The following is a 16,692-nucleotide window of genomic DNA, read 5'->3' on the forward strand; positions in this document are numbered from 1 at the left end:
ACTTGCCACCTGTCCAGGGTGTTCTCTGCCTTCATCCACGAGTGGCTGGGATAGGATCCGGCAGCCCCGTAGCCCCGAAAGGGACAAGACAGGTACAGCTGTCAGTGTGGGAGTCTGAGTGGAGAAGTTGGAGAGTCTGAGAGGAGAATTTGGAGTGTTGGATTGGAGAAGTCTATGTTGGTTAACCTTTGTGGAGCAATTGGTGTGCTCTGTTCTTGCATTAAAGTCAAGAATACTTTCACCTTGGCGCCTCTGCCCAATCATTCCCTGGTGGGACCCACGAGGGCTGGGCCTCACACTCTCTGTGTCCCTAAGCCCTCCACCTATCCAGTACTGGGGGCCACTGTGGTGGTCCTTCCAGCCCTGGTCTGGGTGGCTGACATCAGGATGCTTGGAAGGCGGATTCCCTTAATCTGCTTTCCCGTGCAGGTGTCTGGGCAACACATTCTCACCCCACTTCGTTATATATGGACGTATAGGCAGGGACCCCCCTCCACGTCACATATTAATGCTTTTGGGGGAGCCCAACTTTCGATGTGCTGAAAATAAGATCCCGAAACGCTGTGGATTAATTTAGGTTTTCAACCCAAAATTAATTGGATTTTTAATTTCTGTTTTATATACCCAAAAAAGTGGACCATTTAAATAAAAGCAACGCAATGAGCGCTGCTCTCTGACAATATTAGGAAAAATAAAAATACTTTTCTTCTATTTATTATTGTTATTCAGGCAGAAGTCAGAATCCATGAAACTTTACTGAAGTCATTAAATCGGGGCAGGCAGTACATAGGAAAACGATGAGTTGAGCTCACCCAAAGCTATATGTGATGCAGAGGGGGCTCCCTACCATGTGTCCATATTGGACGAGTTGGGGTGGGAATGTGTTGGTCTTTGTGTGTCGGAAAATTCATAACTACCTATTGTAACAGTCAAATCTGGTCATCAGCTCTTATTTGTTTGCTCGGCTGCTGGACTCTTAGAAGTTAGACAGAAAAAGAAAAAGTACAACCTGAAATTAGTAGATGTTCTTTCTTTGCCACCACACTTTCACCTCAACCAAGCTTCCTGTCACATGACATTGACTTCCCATAACTTCTATAATAACCTCAGACAGAAAAAGCTGTTCAGTATACAAGTCAGTCTGTTAAACACTTCACACGTTCTTAGATTTTACATCCTTATGATGGAAACCATTTATGAAAATTTTGAACCTAAAGATCCTGTCTGCCAGGTTTACACATCAAATCCACCAGGTAAGAGTGAACTCACTGATAAAACAAGATGAATTCACTTTGTTTTCTATTGAGGTTTCAGTTATAATTCTCTCCGTATAGCCTCCATCAAGTCCAACAGGAGATGCTATCTCTGTGTTATTACTTACATGGTGATGCTGAGTGTTCTTCTTCTGGCTGGACTCGTGATTATCGGCCTCTTCTGTGAGTATTTAACTCACAATAGAACAAATGTGACTGCACATTTCTTACTTTCTTTTGCATTCAAATCAAAAATATCATTACATTTTTTTATTAAGTTGTAGAATTGGAAGTGTATTTGGAGGCTGCATGGTAATGTGGTGGTTTGCACTTTTGTTTCAAATGGTTAAGTTATTTCCTGTGTGCAGTTTGCATGTTCTCCCAGCACACACACAGGTTTTCTGCTTCCACCCACAGTCCAAAAACATGCTTTATAGGAGGATTGAAAACTTAAAACAATTATCCTGCAGTGGTGCAGATAATAGGTCTGATATAGGATGCTTTATGAGTTGCCCATCAATGCTTTAATATTAAATTTTAATTAACTCGGTTCACGTTTTTTATTTACATTTTATTGACGATTATAACACAACATGGAACTGTATCGGACACTATATAAGTGTTCAAATAAACTACAACAGTTTAATACAATTGCAGAGGAAGGCATTAATAGGAGGAGGTGGGATTCATAAGTGTAATATTGATGAACCAGTCAAACTGGACAGTTGTGCAACAAGGTCAAAGAAGCCAAATAAGATTGTTTCAGGAAGTTATGAACACTTCAATATCTGAGTTTTAATACATTTTTGTCTACAGTTTCTTCTGCAAGATATTCATGACAATATTCAGTGTAACAGCAAAGAAAATAATGATTTTCTGAGATTCATTGCCATGGATGCAAAAGATTAAATCTCTGTGAAATATAATGAGCTGATATTTTTATTGATCAGCTTTATGCCATTCCTCTTACATTAATCAATGTTGAGAATTTTTTTGTATTTGAGAATGTTTTTTTGTGTAAATGTTTACACACAAAAACCAATGAACAGTCTTTAATCATGCAAATTCTAATTACGTTGTTTCCTCATTTTATATTAGATAACATTTGTAAATGTTCTGTACGTCTCAGTGCTTCATTTGACCCACTTGATCAAAAATATTTTTCTGCAGATACAGTGATCCCTCGCTATAACACGGTTTACTTTTCACGGTTTCGCTACTTCACGGATTTGCATTGTGCATTGTGTTCTGCATTCTGATTGGCTAAAAAGTCACTCTGCTTCTTCTCTACCTGTGCCTCAATAAAGCTGCAGTTTAATATGTACACGTACGTAAATCAGCGTGCCAAATTTACAACACGTACGTGCAAATCATCTTGCAATTTCGAGTTTCTCTAAAACCCATAGCAAAAAGAGCGACAACAACTGTGTATCACTATGTTCTTCTCCCAAACAAACACAGCTGCACCGCAGGCTTCAGAAGAAGAAAACACTGCAGAGGGGAGTCAGGATGCAGCGGCTCACTCTCAAGAGCTGTGAAATACACCTGAGTCAATATTTGTCCCACTACACTTTGTATTTTTTTTAATTATCATTTTAAATTTTCTCCCGTTTAATTCAATTCCTCTCGGGTCGCGGTGGGCGGGGCTTATCTCCGCGATTTGAAGCATTCTGTTCACATTGATGATTAAAATTATTATTTGATGATTGTTTTTAAAGCCTGCTGTGGTCTGGCCCCTAAGTATCTATTTGTTCTCCTCGTTCCTTACGAACCTGGTCGCAATCTTAGATCTTCGGCAAACGCCTTTTTAACAATCCCACGATCCGGATTCAAGACCAAGGGAGACAGGGCCTTTGCTATAAGAGCCCCAACACTCTGGAACACTATCCCAGAACTTTGATACTTTTTTATACTTTATCTCTCATTTAAAACAGGTGGTTAAAACTGGTTTTTATCATCTTAGAAATCTAGCTAGGGTCCACCCACTACTCTCTCTTGCTAATATGGAGATGCTAATGCATGCTTTTATTATCAGTAAAATTGATTACTGTAACGCCCTGCTTGCTGGTCTTTTGAAAAATAACATTAAGAACCTTCAGCTCCTCCAGAACTCTGCTGCACGAGTTCTTACCAAAACCAGGAGGCGGGCTCCCATCACCCCAATTTTAAAATCCCTGCATTGGCTCCCCATATGCTTCAGGATTGCTTTTAAGATACTTCTAACAGTTTTTAAACGTCTTAACGGTCAGATCTTTTAGTAAAATATGAACCCTCGTGGAACCTGAGATCCTCTGTCACTGGTCTATTAACCATTCAACCGGTAAAAACCAAAACCTACAGAGGCCGCTTTTCAGCACTATGGCCCCCGTTTGTGGAACAGTGTGCCTTAGGACTTGAGAGCCGCAGAGAGCATTAATGCTTTTAAGAAAAAGCTCAAAAACCATCTGTTTAACCTGGCTTTCAGCTCATTTTACTACTTTTATTATATGATTTATTTAAGTATCCATTTGACCTTGTTTTATGAAATTTAGGTTATCAATGATTTATTTTAATTGACCTTGTTTCAATGTTTATTTGTTCATTGCTTTTATCAGTATGTCTACTCTTTAATTCTCTTTCATATTTGTTTGCGGTGCTTCCTCAGTTGGGTCCTCTCCCTCTGGATCGGCTGCTGTTCAGCCGCTGTAGCTCTAGATGGGGACCTGCATCACCACTTAGCCGTGGTGGGGCTGGTCCCCGCCTGTGATGCTGCGTTTGGCTGGCTATGCAGCTATTCACAGAGAGGAATGTTCTAATTATATTTAACGTTTCTAATAACAAACATTCTGTTTTCGTGCTCAGCCTATTTTCTCATTGTCTTTCCCCATCAGTTAGGGCTGGGGGGTGTGAGAAGTGGAGGGATGGGTGTAGGTACGGGGAGGGGGTTCTTTTAATTTTCGTGCCTTTTTTTATTATTTATTTTGTTTTAATGTAAAGCACTTTGTCTTATGCTTTCATAGGAATAGTGCTATAAAAATATAGTTTGATTTGATTTAATTTGATTTGAAAAGATCAGGCTCGCTGATTCCCTACCAGTATTTGAATCTCTTTTAAGAACATACCTCTATAGGCGTGCTTTTAAAGATTTTACTGGTTCTTAAATTTAAACTTGTGACATTATTGATTTTAGTGATTTGATTGATTTTAACCACTATCACTGTTTCTTGTGTGTGTTGTGTTTTATTTTGTCGTACTGTATGCTGCTTTTAATCCGGCCCTTTTGTCTTGTGTTAATTTTTCAGCACTTTGTAATAATGATTCTGAAAAGTGCTCTATAAATAAAGTTTAATAATAATGGATTGGATTTATCAGCACTTTTCCAGACGCTCAAAGCGCTTACAGTGTGTCCATTATTCATTCATCCTCGTTCAGACTTGGTGATGGTTAGCTACTGTTGTAGCCACAGCTGCCCTGAGACAGACTGACAGAGGCGTGGCTGCAAGTTCGCGCCTACGGCCCCTTCTGACCATCACCAGGACATTCATACACATTCACACACCAGTGGAGCCACACTGGAGGCAAGGACGGTGAAGAATCTTGCCCAAGGACAAAGCGACAGTTGACCCTTGATCGTTGGACAACCTGCTCAACCGCTTAAACCGCTGCCACCCATTATTATAGCGTTTATTATTATTGTTTATTATAATAACAATTTCACCAACAATAGTAAAATAGCAACAACAGCAATAATAATACTTATATAATAATATTAATTGAACATAAATTTGATATTAATTGATTGATTTGAAAATAAAACAAAATAAATACATAAATACAATCCAAAAGTAAAAGAACAAAAAAGAATGGAAATGGACACGTGTGTATGCATGTACAATAACCTACATACAGGCATACAGTTGTCAACATGGAACAGTAAAGTACATAATAATAAAACATAAAATATTAACAATAGAAACAACCACACATAATAATAATAATAATAATAATGATAATAAATAAATAAATAAAACATGTTTGAAAGGGAAAAGGTAGAGGCTTAGCTTACTGCAGCCTTCCCTTTTAAAATAAAACAAAACATAAATAAACAAGACTATCTCACACCAAGGTGTTGCATGGGTTTGTGCATCTGGGCCTGTCCTTAGACCGACCCCCCACTTGGAACTGGAAGATGCATTTGATCAGAGGCATGTCTTTAATTTTATTTATTTATTTTTCAAAAGGAAATTTCATCGATCAAGTCCTCCATTGTATTTGGGGACTTTCTTTGACAAGCGGCTTGTATTTGAATCTGGTCCTGCCTTTGATGGTGTTGTTGTCTTTGAATGCTAGTCCAACTTTGACTATGTTCCTGTCTTTGGACAGAGGCCGGTGTTTGGACGAAGGCCTATCCTGGAACAGGGTGCTGTATTTGGACAGGTTCATTTCTTTAGGCTGAGGCTTCTATTTGCATTGGGGCAGGAATTTGGCTAGGTGGTTCTCTTTGGATCAGGCGTCGTTTAGGAATCAGAACCTTTCTTTGGATGGGGGCTTGGTTTAGGTTGGAGGCATGTCTTTGAATGCTAGTCCAACTTTGACTATGATCCTGTCTTTGGACAGAGACCTGTGTTTGGACGAAAGCCTGTTCTGGAACAGGGTTCTGTTTTTGAACAGGTTCATTTCTTTGGCCTGAGGCTTCTATTTGCATTGGGGCAGGAATTTGGCTAGGCGGTTCTCTTTGGATCAGGCGTCGGTTAGGAATCAGAACCTTTCTTTGGATGGGGGCTTGGTCTAGGTTGGAGGCATGTCTTTGAATGCTAGTCCAACTTTGACTATGTTCTTGTCTTTGGACAGAGACCTGTGTTTGGACGAAGGCCTGTCCTGGAACAGGGTGCTGTTTTCGGACAGGTTCATTTCTTTGGGCTGAGGCTTCTATTTGCATCGGGGCAGGAATTTGGCTAGGCGGTTCTCTTTGGATCAGGCGTCGGTTAGGAATCAGAACCTTTCTTTGGATGGGGGCTTGGTTTAGGTTGGAGGCATGTCTTTGAACCTGTATGTGGGTAGGGTCCGGTCTTTTAATCCAGTCCTTTCTTTGAAAGGGGGCCTGTCGATGACTCTGGTCGCTGGTCGTTTGATAGGTGTTGTGTCTTTGAATGTTAACATTTCTTTGAAAGGTACTCTGTCTTTGAGTTTGTTGTTGCTTTTGGATAAATGCCAGTTTTTGAAAATTTGTATGTGTTTGGTAAGAGATCTGCAATTGGTCAGGGTGCAGACTTTTGGCTGGGGCTTGTTTTTGCATTGGCCTGTGTTTTTCCACTGTGGCCTGTCTTTGGATCTGCCAATGTCTTTTAATAGGGACTTGTCTTTCAACCTGGTAATTCTTTTGATAGGTGATATATCTTTGATTGTGGTCCCTCTTTTGATAAGTGTTGTATTTTTGGTTGTATGGCTGTCTTTGATAGGTGTTGTATCTTTGGTTGTATGGCTGCCTTTGATAGGTGTTGTATCTTTGATTGTGGTCCCTCCATTGATAGGTGTTGCATCTTTGGTTGTATGGCTGCCTTTGATAGGTGTTGTATCTTTGGTTGTGGTACTTCCTTTGATAGGTGTTGTATCTTTGGTTGTGATACTTCCTTTGATAGGTGTTATATCTTTGGTTGTGGTACTTCCTTTGATAGGTGTTGTATATTTGATTGTATGCCTGGCTTTGGATAAACACCTGTTTCTGAACAGGGCCCTGTGTATGCACTGAAGCTTGGATTTTGCCTGGAATCTTATTTTTAACCGGGTCACTTATTTTTAGAAGGGCCATTCTGTCACACAAATCATCCATAATAGAAGGGGGACTCATTCTAGGTCTAGCTGATGAGGCATCAGCCACAGGTGAATTCCAGACAGTTTTAGAAGAACTGATTTGGTCACGAATATTTGCTCTGTAGCTTCGTCTCAACATTTCACTTGTTCTTTCTTCTTTTGTGTACACAAGTTCACTGATTCCTCGGAAACGAGCAAGTAATTGTTCCTTGCCAAATTTACGCTGAACCCACTGTTTGGAAGAATTCTTGTCATTGATTGAATCTATGTTTCCAAAACTGAAGGAGAACACATTCTGGGTGTCTACTTTGTCCTTGGATGTTGCCCTTCCTTGGTTTGAAATCACAGCTGTGTCAATTTTTCGGAAGTGAGCCAGCAGCTGAAATCTGCAATCTTTGCGGTGACCCCAAAGTTCAAAGGATCTCTTTGAATGGATAAAAGAGCAATACTTAAAATGGAAGGAAAAAGGTTTGGCGCCTGAAATCTTGGTCAAAGTTGATTCAGGGCTGAACACTTTAGGGTTATTCATCTTTTTTTCTTTTAATTAATGTCTTTACTCTTTTTGCTTTAATAACTCAGAAAGAACCCGTAAAAATTCACTGTGCGAAACTTGGGTCTCTAGTGGTGAAAGGTTCACTTAACTGCTAAGTTAGGATTGTTTTTCCTGACTTTCGAAGGTCTATAAATGGAAAAATCTGATTTGGTAATATGAGCAAAAATTACATCACTGATGACATCATAGTGTTAGAGTATTATGTCAGATGATGATGTCAAATGATATGGCGACATGACTAATGATGACATCACTGATCATGACGTAATAAAGACATTAAGCAAACAAAAATAGATTTACATATACATAGATATATTGAACATAGATTGGATATTAGTTAATTAATTAAATGAAAACAAAAATAAATAAATACTATCAAAAATTAAAAGAATAAATAAGAATGGAAATGGACATACGCACATGCATATAAAATAGCCTACATATCCAGAGAAATTCCTTTAGACACAAATAATTTCTTTAACTAGATGTACCAAAACACTGAAAAAGTTTTTATCCTATGACTGTAACAGCTCTAAATAATGATAAAAGCTGCTCCTATTTGAAGAAGAAGGGACAGGTTTGTGTGATGGTGGGTTAAATGGTGTTTTTGTTTCTTTTTATATTGTTTAATTTGTAATTAATAATTGTTTTTTAATCACTATTTAGTTCACAGTTTATTTCTTTTAATATCACTTTGGCTGAACAACACTTTGGATTTTAGCTGAACATCTGGAGATATTTGACAACAATAAAGAAATCATCCTATCCCACCACCAAAAATGTAATTTACAATAAAAACTAATTTTCTATTTTTACACATAATTTAGGCACTGTATCTTTTTAAATCCTCCTAACACCAAGTTTATATCATACAGCTGTGAGGATGGAGAGAAAGACGAGAAGAGAGAAAAAGAATCAGGACAGATGGAGGAAAGAAACAGGCTGGTCTTATGGTGGACGTTCAGGGCAAAGCCAGTTAATACCATGTTTTGAAATAGTATTCTTCATTCAGAGGCAGTTGTACCCTGAATTACTCCCCGGGCGAGACCCTCCCCAGGCCCAAACCCCCACCCCAATGGAGTCACTTTGTCCATGTCAACTGACTTGTTTTATTGTCATACAACAGCACAGCAGCATGTTGTATAACTATCACAGCTCATTTAACATTTAAGAACTAATTATTCAACAACAAAAAAAAACAAAACCTTTGTGTTACAGTGGAGCAGACAGACACACGAATCACAACTAATGTTACAGGTTAAGGCAGAGCAAATGTTTAAGCAATCTTTGCAAGAAACTACACGTAAATCTCTGTTTCTAAATGTGGCCGAGTATAAAATAATAGGCTAGACACACACAGCTCCAAAATAATGTGGGTATTTTATTTCCCGACTATTCCAGAGAAAAAGGAACAGCATTAATTTTGGCTTACTTTGGTTTTGAAGAAATAAAAGAGAAAAAATGTAAGATGGAATGAATATAAGGAAAAATCCCCAACAAGACAACAGCAGCGGCCTTATTCTAAAATAAAACACAATAGAGGCCACCAATCATTTACAGGTTCACAGTAATATGCAAAAACACAATGTTCATAACAAATACAAAAAATACTCAAACTCACAGAAAAATGGGGGCAAAAAGGACCGGCTCCTCCCGGCCTCACCCACAAGCAAGCTGAACGTTTTCTCCCCTCTGTGCAGAACACGCATTAGAAATTTACACAGTGGACGATAACTAAAATTTAACAGATGTGGGTGGAAATAAAAATAAAAAAACTCACGCCGTCCCGCAGCTCCGTAGCCTTGCCGAATGCCCCGCTAGCTAGCCTTGCTAACTAGAGCTCTTCAACAGCGCAACTTACTTCAGTCTTCCCCGACACGCCGTCGCGCAGCTCTGCGTCTCGTTCGTTCGGCAGCTAATTAAAGCTCCTTCACTCCAACCGTGCAGACTTTGCCGGTACTGCACCAAACTCTGTCAAACCCCTCTTTGCCGACGCACATGTGACGAACCAGGACCGCCAGTCTGCCGTATTGTTATCTCCTGCCGCTCGCGACAACATCCTGGCCTGCCAGCCTTTAGTATAAACAAAAACCCACAGCGCCACTTAGTGGCCCCTTCCAGCACTACCCATTTTAAATTGACTTCACTCCCTTGACCTGGTTACATTCTCCCCTGCCTGAAGTCAACGTCTCGGTGACTCCCTAATCATCAGTTTTATCTTTCAGTTGTGACGTGTAATGGACCATTCCGGCCAACACCTGGGACAGTACATCAGGCGGAAATAAAACAGCATTATTACATGCGGTCATAGATAGCCTAAATGGGTTTTTTGACAGCAGTCGTTCGGACGCTTCTACGCGGGGGTGGCATGGGCTTATCCACATCTCGTTTCTCTACCCCCCGCCGCGGCGCTGGTACTGGCCTTGTCCCGAGTTCGCCATTTGAACTCTGCCTCGTCACCACTGGTTCGGAGTCAGGAGAGGATTCTTCAATGGGCCTGTCGCCTCCTTCCAGATCAGGAAGTGATTCACTTTCAGTCTCACTACAGCAGTTGCTCTCTAGATGACTGTCCAAGTCTTCTAACCTTGGACCGACAGGTTCATAGGTCTGTTCAATCAACAGGAACTCAGGTTCTGACTCACTAGAGACGCCCTCCGAGCCTGACTCAGCTTCAGGTCCATGGAGGAGGGGAGCTTTCTCGCAGCGTTTTTTTTCTGGTGATATAGGCCCAACACAGAGGCGTAGGTTGGATCTATGCACCCTCTTTGTTTGTCCTCCATTAACTGGGACGACTGTGTGGGTCGTTCCTTGAACATCTGTGACTCTGTACACCTTCAGCGACCATGCATCCTGAATTTTGTTTCTGCCGACGGGCCGATGGCGAAGGTACACGTGCTGTCCAACCTCTAGGGGTGTGCAGTTAACCTTTGCATTCTGTCGGGCCATTCTTTTTGCCGCTTTCCGTTGGGAAAATGCCTGTGCTCTCTCATGAGCCTCCTGGAGCCTTTCCCTGTGTACAGCGAGCCAGTCAGTGCTTCCACCTCCAGTTTCCTCTTGTCCTAAGAGTGCATCAATAGGTAGGTGGGGTTTAACTCCAAACAACATGTAGTATGGGGAATAACCAGTTGACGAGTGAGGGGTGACATTGTAAGCATAGACGACAACAGCGCAACTTACTTCAGTCTTCCCCGACACGCCGTCGCGCAGCTCTGCGTCTCGTTCGTTCGGCAGCTAATTAAAGCTCCTTCACTCCAACCGTGCAGACTTTGCCGGTACTGCACCAAACTCTGTCAAACCCCTCTTTGCCGACGCACATGTGACGAACCAGGACCGCCAGTCTGCCGTATTGTTATCTCCTGCCGCTCGCGACAACATCCTGGCCTGCCAGCCTTTAGTATAAACAAAAACCCACATCGCCACTTAGTGGCCCCTTCCAGCACTACCCATTTTAAATTGACTTCACTCCCTTGACCTGGTTACATAAATTTAAGAACTGTTTCCTTGCATAAGCAACAAAATGTGGTACAAAGACTCTTGTAACATGTCAGTCTCGCTAATGATTTTAAAATATCAGCTCTGAAGAGAAAAATGAAACTAATATGTTCTTGAAAAATGTTTTCCATGTCTTTAGGCTCCCATTTCTTAGGGTGTATTCAGACTGGACACATTTGGTTTGTTTAAACACAAATAGCACATATTCAGACAAAGACACAGTACATGAGGCTCAGGGGGGAAACGGTGGTGGATGGGAGTGGGGGGCCCCCCATGAGTCTGTCCATCAGGTGCAGCTCCGTGAGCCAGGCACATCTTCCGGGCAGCACACAGAGGAGGGAGGGAGGGGGTTGGGAAGCCGAGGACAAGCAGGGAGGGGGTGAGTTGCAGTTATCAACCCTCAAGAACAGCTGCTGTAGTCCACTCTGTAGAAGCGGCTTTGTTTTGGTGGAGCCAAGGACAGTTGTCCACAGCTCCTTCGGGGAGTCTGATTAGATAAAATGCTTTTGGGCGCCAGCAGGTTGTTTGTTCTGCCGGCAAAGTCCTTGACTGGCTCTTCGCTTTGTGTGAGGCAGAGTTTAATCCGAATGAGAAGTGGGTGAATTTAGCCCAGTCTTCCCCTCAAATCCGGGCAGAAACTTGCTCCAAGGTGGCATCCATCTTCCGCACAAGTTCAGGGGTCTCAAGCAATCTGCTCAAGTGGGCAAGACAAGCACAGAGCTTTTGATCCGCTTGTGAAAGTTTCTCATTCTGAGTCTCTCCTCCCCGAAAAATCTTTCCCAGGAGCTTTGATTGATTGCCTCTCTCCATCTTCTCCTCCCAGACCACCTGATAAATTAGAAATCCTCCGATCCCAATTAGGAGGAATCCAATTATTAGAAATCCAAATAGGTACACGTCCTCGACATCCTCCACTTGCCCCATGGATCGATGGTGTATCCAGCCGCGTGGGTGCCGTCCGGGCAGGAAGGGTCCGCTTTCCCGTTCCTTAGTGTGGACCAGCTGATCAGATCCATTTTCAGAGTGCAGAAAAGCAGCGGCTTCAGAAGGGTGAAAAATGCACCTCTCGGGCAGACAGGACAAAAAAGCCTTGGGGAAGGGCTGACACAGGAGGAGTGAGAGGAAAACACATCTGTACTCGACGAGAGTCAGAAAGCACAAGTCCTGTTGGCTTTATCGAGACAGGATGTCCAGCATGGATTGGGGCGGTTTGCAGAGTGAGAAGGGGCTGTGATGAGAGACAGTGTGCCTACGTCTGAGGACATGGCCCTTGTCAAGAAACAGGTAGTTTGTCTTTCTGGCTGGGTGGAGGGCTCTTGCCACAAGTAGGGGAGTTTAAGTATCTTGTTCTTGATCTTGTTCACGAGTGAAGTGTGAGATCTTCAGCCAGGTTTGAGCAGCATCTGCCGTTATGCGTTTGCTGTTATGGTCTGTTGTGGGGAAGAGAGAGCTGAACCAGAAAGGAAAACTCTAAATTTACTGGTCGATCTTCGTTTTAATTCTCACCTATGGTCATGAGCTCTGGGTCATGACTGAAAAAAACAGCATTCTTTCGGCAAATACAAGCGTCTGAAATAAGCTTCCTCCGTACGGTGGCTGGTTGCGCCCTTAGAGATAGGGTGAGAACCGCTGCTCCTCCACAACCGGAGGAGCCAGTTAAAGTGGCTCGGGCTTCTGGTCCAAATGTGGAGAGGGAAGTCCAAGCATCTCTGCTTAGACTGCTGCCCCCACCACCCATTTGATGAGCAGAAGAAGATGGATGGATGGATAAAAGCGGCAGGTTTCATTATTTCATGGAACTCAAGCTACTAATCCACAGAAACATTTAAGAACATTTATAATGGTAAATAAATTACTTAGTGTGATGAACTTGATGGAGCCAATTATAAGGAAATAAATTGATTCATGATAATAACTTTTTTTAAATTAATATTCAGTTAAAATTTTAACTTGACGCTGTGGTGCATAGATAGAGCGGTCGTTCTCTTATTGGTGGATTGCAGGTTTAGTTCCCACCTTGCCTACTCATGTGTCAAATTGTCCTTGGGGAAGACACCAAACCTCACATGGCTCCTAGTGGTTGAGGTTGGCGCCAGTGTTTGGCAGTGGAGCCACCATCAGTGTGTGAATGTGTGTTTGCGTGGGTGAATGGGATTGAGACTGTAAAGAAAAAAGATATTGCCATATTTGCCACATTGGGTGCCATTAACACCTATAGCCTGTTAAGCTTGATGTGCAATTTTGGTAAAGTTGATAAATCCTTCCTCATTATTTATTATTAGTGCACATAACAGGTCAGGTTTAATGTTGTTGCAACTGCTTAAAAATATCTGATAGGTATTAGAACCATTTTTGACACCAAGTAGGAGGAACAGAAAATGACTTTTGCACAAATTCTGGTTCTGTAGATGAAAAAGAAATAAATCTGCTTGTTTTGAGTAGTGTGTTAATTGTGAATTGCTTTGCGTATCAACTGTCCACAAGGGATTCCAGGATGTACAGCAATATGGATCAGATTTAGTTCATCTTGTTACTTCTGTCAGCTGTTCATCGGCTGACAGAGCGGACAGGTGAAGAAGATGAGAGGGACCCATGAAGCATTCACACTGCAAAAAAAGAAAAGTTCGTAAAACTTAAAATTGTAAGGAAACAAACTTCGGTAAAATTTTGAGTTAAGGACCTAAACTCAATATTTTAAGTTTTGTGTTGGAGTTTTCAAACTCATTTATCTAAGTTCTTCTAACTCAGTTGTAAGTTGTATGAACTTAAAAGTTCAAGTTGGATTAACTTTGAATCATAATTTTGACCAACTCAGATGTAAGTTACAGTGACCTAAAATGTCACGTAATCCTAACTCTGAATCTTAATTTTTCACAACTCAGGCTTAGATGTCCAAACTTAATTTTTTAGGCTGTAACAACTGTAAATTCCAATTATTGGTGACTTGGTTGAAATAACTTAAATTTGAGATTTCAGCGCACCTCTGTTCTTGACTTTGAATTCAGCTTCATAATCACACATAATTTGTACCTTGCCACAATTTGACATATCCACATGCCACCCAAATCTTTTCAAGATCATTGAGACACAGGTGAGCAGTCACAGATCATCTGCATGTGTGCAGCAGGATGAACATTTAAATTTGTCCATACTCTATAACAGCAACAACATGGGTGTCACTTCTCTTCACAGCTCGCTAACTCAAGGTGTGGGAATCAACACTTCCCATGAGTCTTAGTTGCCATGGGCGGGGCTAAGGCCCAGTTCACCAAAACGTTTACAAAATGGCTGAAGCCCTGGGGGGGTATTTCAGAAAGCAGGTTATAGTTATAACGGTAATTTTGAGGCTAAGGAAGTTGATAACCTCAGCTTTCGGTTCCAGAAATAAAGGTATGTTTCAGGGTAGGTCAAGTTGCCATAGCTACTCATGCTCTGAACATAACCTGGTCTGGAGCAGGTTATGTTGAAGGTTAGTTTGTTGTCAGAGAGGTGAAGCAGCATGGCGTGTCCATTTGAAGATGATTTAGTGGATGAAGAAGCTCAGATAATACTTTTTCCACTGTGAGAGGGTGATAAGACCACTTTGACTACTCTGCTCTAACATAATTATTTGCTTCAGTTAAGATAAATACATTTTTTTGTTTAGTCATCTTAAAAATAACATGTAGTTATCAGACAGTTATTTTTCTTTCATTCAAATTAATTCAATTATAGGTGTAACTTTGATGCTGCTGTTAGATCAGCACCGCAAGGAATTGTGGGAATCAACGTACTTTATGTACTTGCTAATACTTATGTCATTAAATAAGAGTTAAAACTTTTGCAGACCCTTCTTGACAAACCACTCAATCAGTGGACAATTCCTACTCCAAAAGTTGGCATTCCCGCATTTCACAATTAAAAAAGATGAGTTCACAGAACTTTTTCACACTGTTATGAACGGCAACTTAGATATATAAGTACAGACAACTCAGTAAATAATGTTGAACTGTACCACTACCTTAACTTGCTGAACTGACTTAAATTATTGAATTGATTAGTAGAACTTTGATTATAGATTTATTACAACATAAAAGATTTTGTTAAGTCAAAAAATTTAAGTTGGATTTATTACAGTGCACAATTAATCCCAACAAGGCCACAAAACCCATACTAAACAGCAGGGGGTTCCACACCAAAGACCCGATCAGTGCCGGATCCTACCTGCAGGGAGGGGCAGGGAGCGATTCACTCCTTTTCATTCCACCTTTTTTCCAGTCACAAGCAGATCCGCTGTGTGACGAGGAATTGTGATAACCACTGCACTGACAGAGGAGCAGGAACCCAGATAGAGAGGCAGTCTCAACCAGGAATCAGGGAGAGCAGCTCAGTCCTATTTTATAGGTGGCCAGGTGCTCATTAACAGCACCAGAATGGGAGTGACTCAATTAGCTCAGCCTGCCACATGTAGATAATAAGAAACAAAACCTGCATGTTTTAAGTAATGTGTTAATATTTTGTCCTGCTTGAAATATTTCAAATGTGTTCCAGGGAAAACAAGATGTCCTGAGAAATGGATCAGATTTGGTTCCTCTTGTTACTTCTTATCTGGAGAGTCTAAGTCCTGGGATGAAGCAAGAGAGTCCTGCAGAGCAAGAAAAGCTGATCTGGTGGTGATAAACACTGAAGGCGAAAAGGTGCTTGTTTCTTCTTCTCTTCTTAACAGAGCTTAAACAGCATCAACAAAAAAAATAATATAATTATTTAGTGAGGACAACAACAACCCAAATCACATTTTATTTGTTATTTTTTTACATTTTTTATTTTTTTACAAAACATGTTGGAAGGCTGCTGAACAGTATTAAGAGTTAAAGCAAAAATACATTTATTTATTTTTAACACTTTTTTTTTTTTGCAGACTTTTCTTTTTGCATTGAGAGATAAAAATGTTTGGATTGGACTGACTGACAAAGTCCAGGAGGGGACCTGGAAATGGGTAGATGGAAGTCCTCTGACTCTGCAGTGAGTGTTCAGTCTGGATCAGTGCTACTAAAACACAGAGTGAGCTGGGGGTTTGTTTAGCTGCTGCCATTGGATTACAATTGTTTTTTATGTAGTGGGGTAAAAACACAACATTAACACACACTTACACATATTTCTAGATATGGAAATTGAATTTTTTTACATGAGAAATACAAATACTTGGATGTTTGTTTGTATACTTTCTGAATCAGATCCTTTTATTTTCTGACCTGACAGGTTCTGGGAAGAGAATCAGCCTGACAATGGTGGTGGAATGGTGGCTTACGGAGAGGAAGACTGTGTTGAAATTAGATTTATTCCTGGATCCTGGAATGATATTTCATGTGAAACTTCTCTGCGGTGGATCTGTGAAAAAGAAGCAACTTTATTTGAATTATTTTGAATTCATCCGGTTCCGGGTCACAGCACAGGACGCGTGTGTGTGGCCTGTCTGATTAAAGTTATGAACCGGATATTGATAAATCATGTTATAAAATGGTTATAGTATAACGGGGTGGGATTATATAAATTCGCTTCCTTCCACTCCCTTTCAAGCAATTTTTATTAAGATGCCTAATTATCCTAAGTTTGATTAGTTACTTT

At 40.9% G+C, this 16,692-nt stretch overlaps 1 long non-coding RNA gene across 1 annotated transcript; it reads left to right on the plus strand.

The window, feature by feature from the left end:
* Positions 1-1,111: 1,111 nt before the first annotated feature.
* On the plus strand, positions 1,112-15,758 carry LOC110017397. Its single transcript, XR_002872581.1, has 3 exons — positions 1,112-1,253; positions 1,335-1,436; positions 15,619-15,758. It is a non-coding gene; the product is annotated as an uncharacterized LOC110017397 (long non-coding RNA).
* The last annotated feature ends 934 nt before the right edge of the window (positions 15,759-16,692 follow it).

This window comes from Oryzias latipes, chromosome 21 (assembly GCF_002234675.1).
Source record: "Oryzias latipes chromosome 21, ASM223467v1".
Classification (NCBI taxonomy): Eukaryota; Metazoa; Chordata; class Actinopteri; order Beloniformes; family Adrianichthyidae; genus Oryzias; species Oryzias latipes.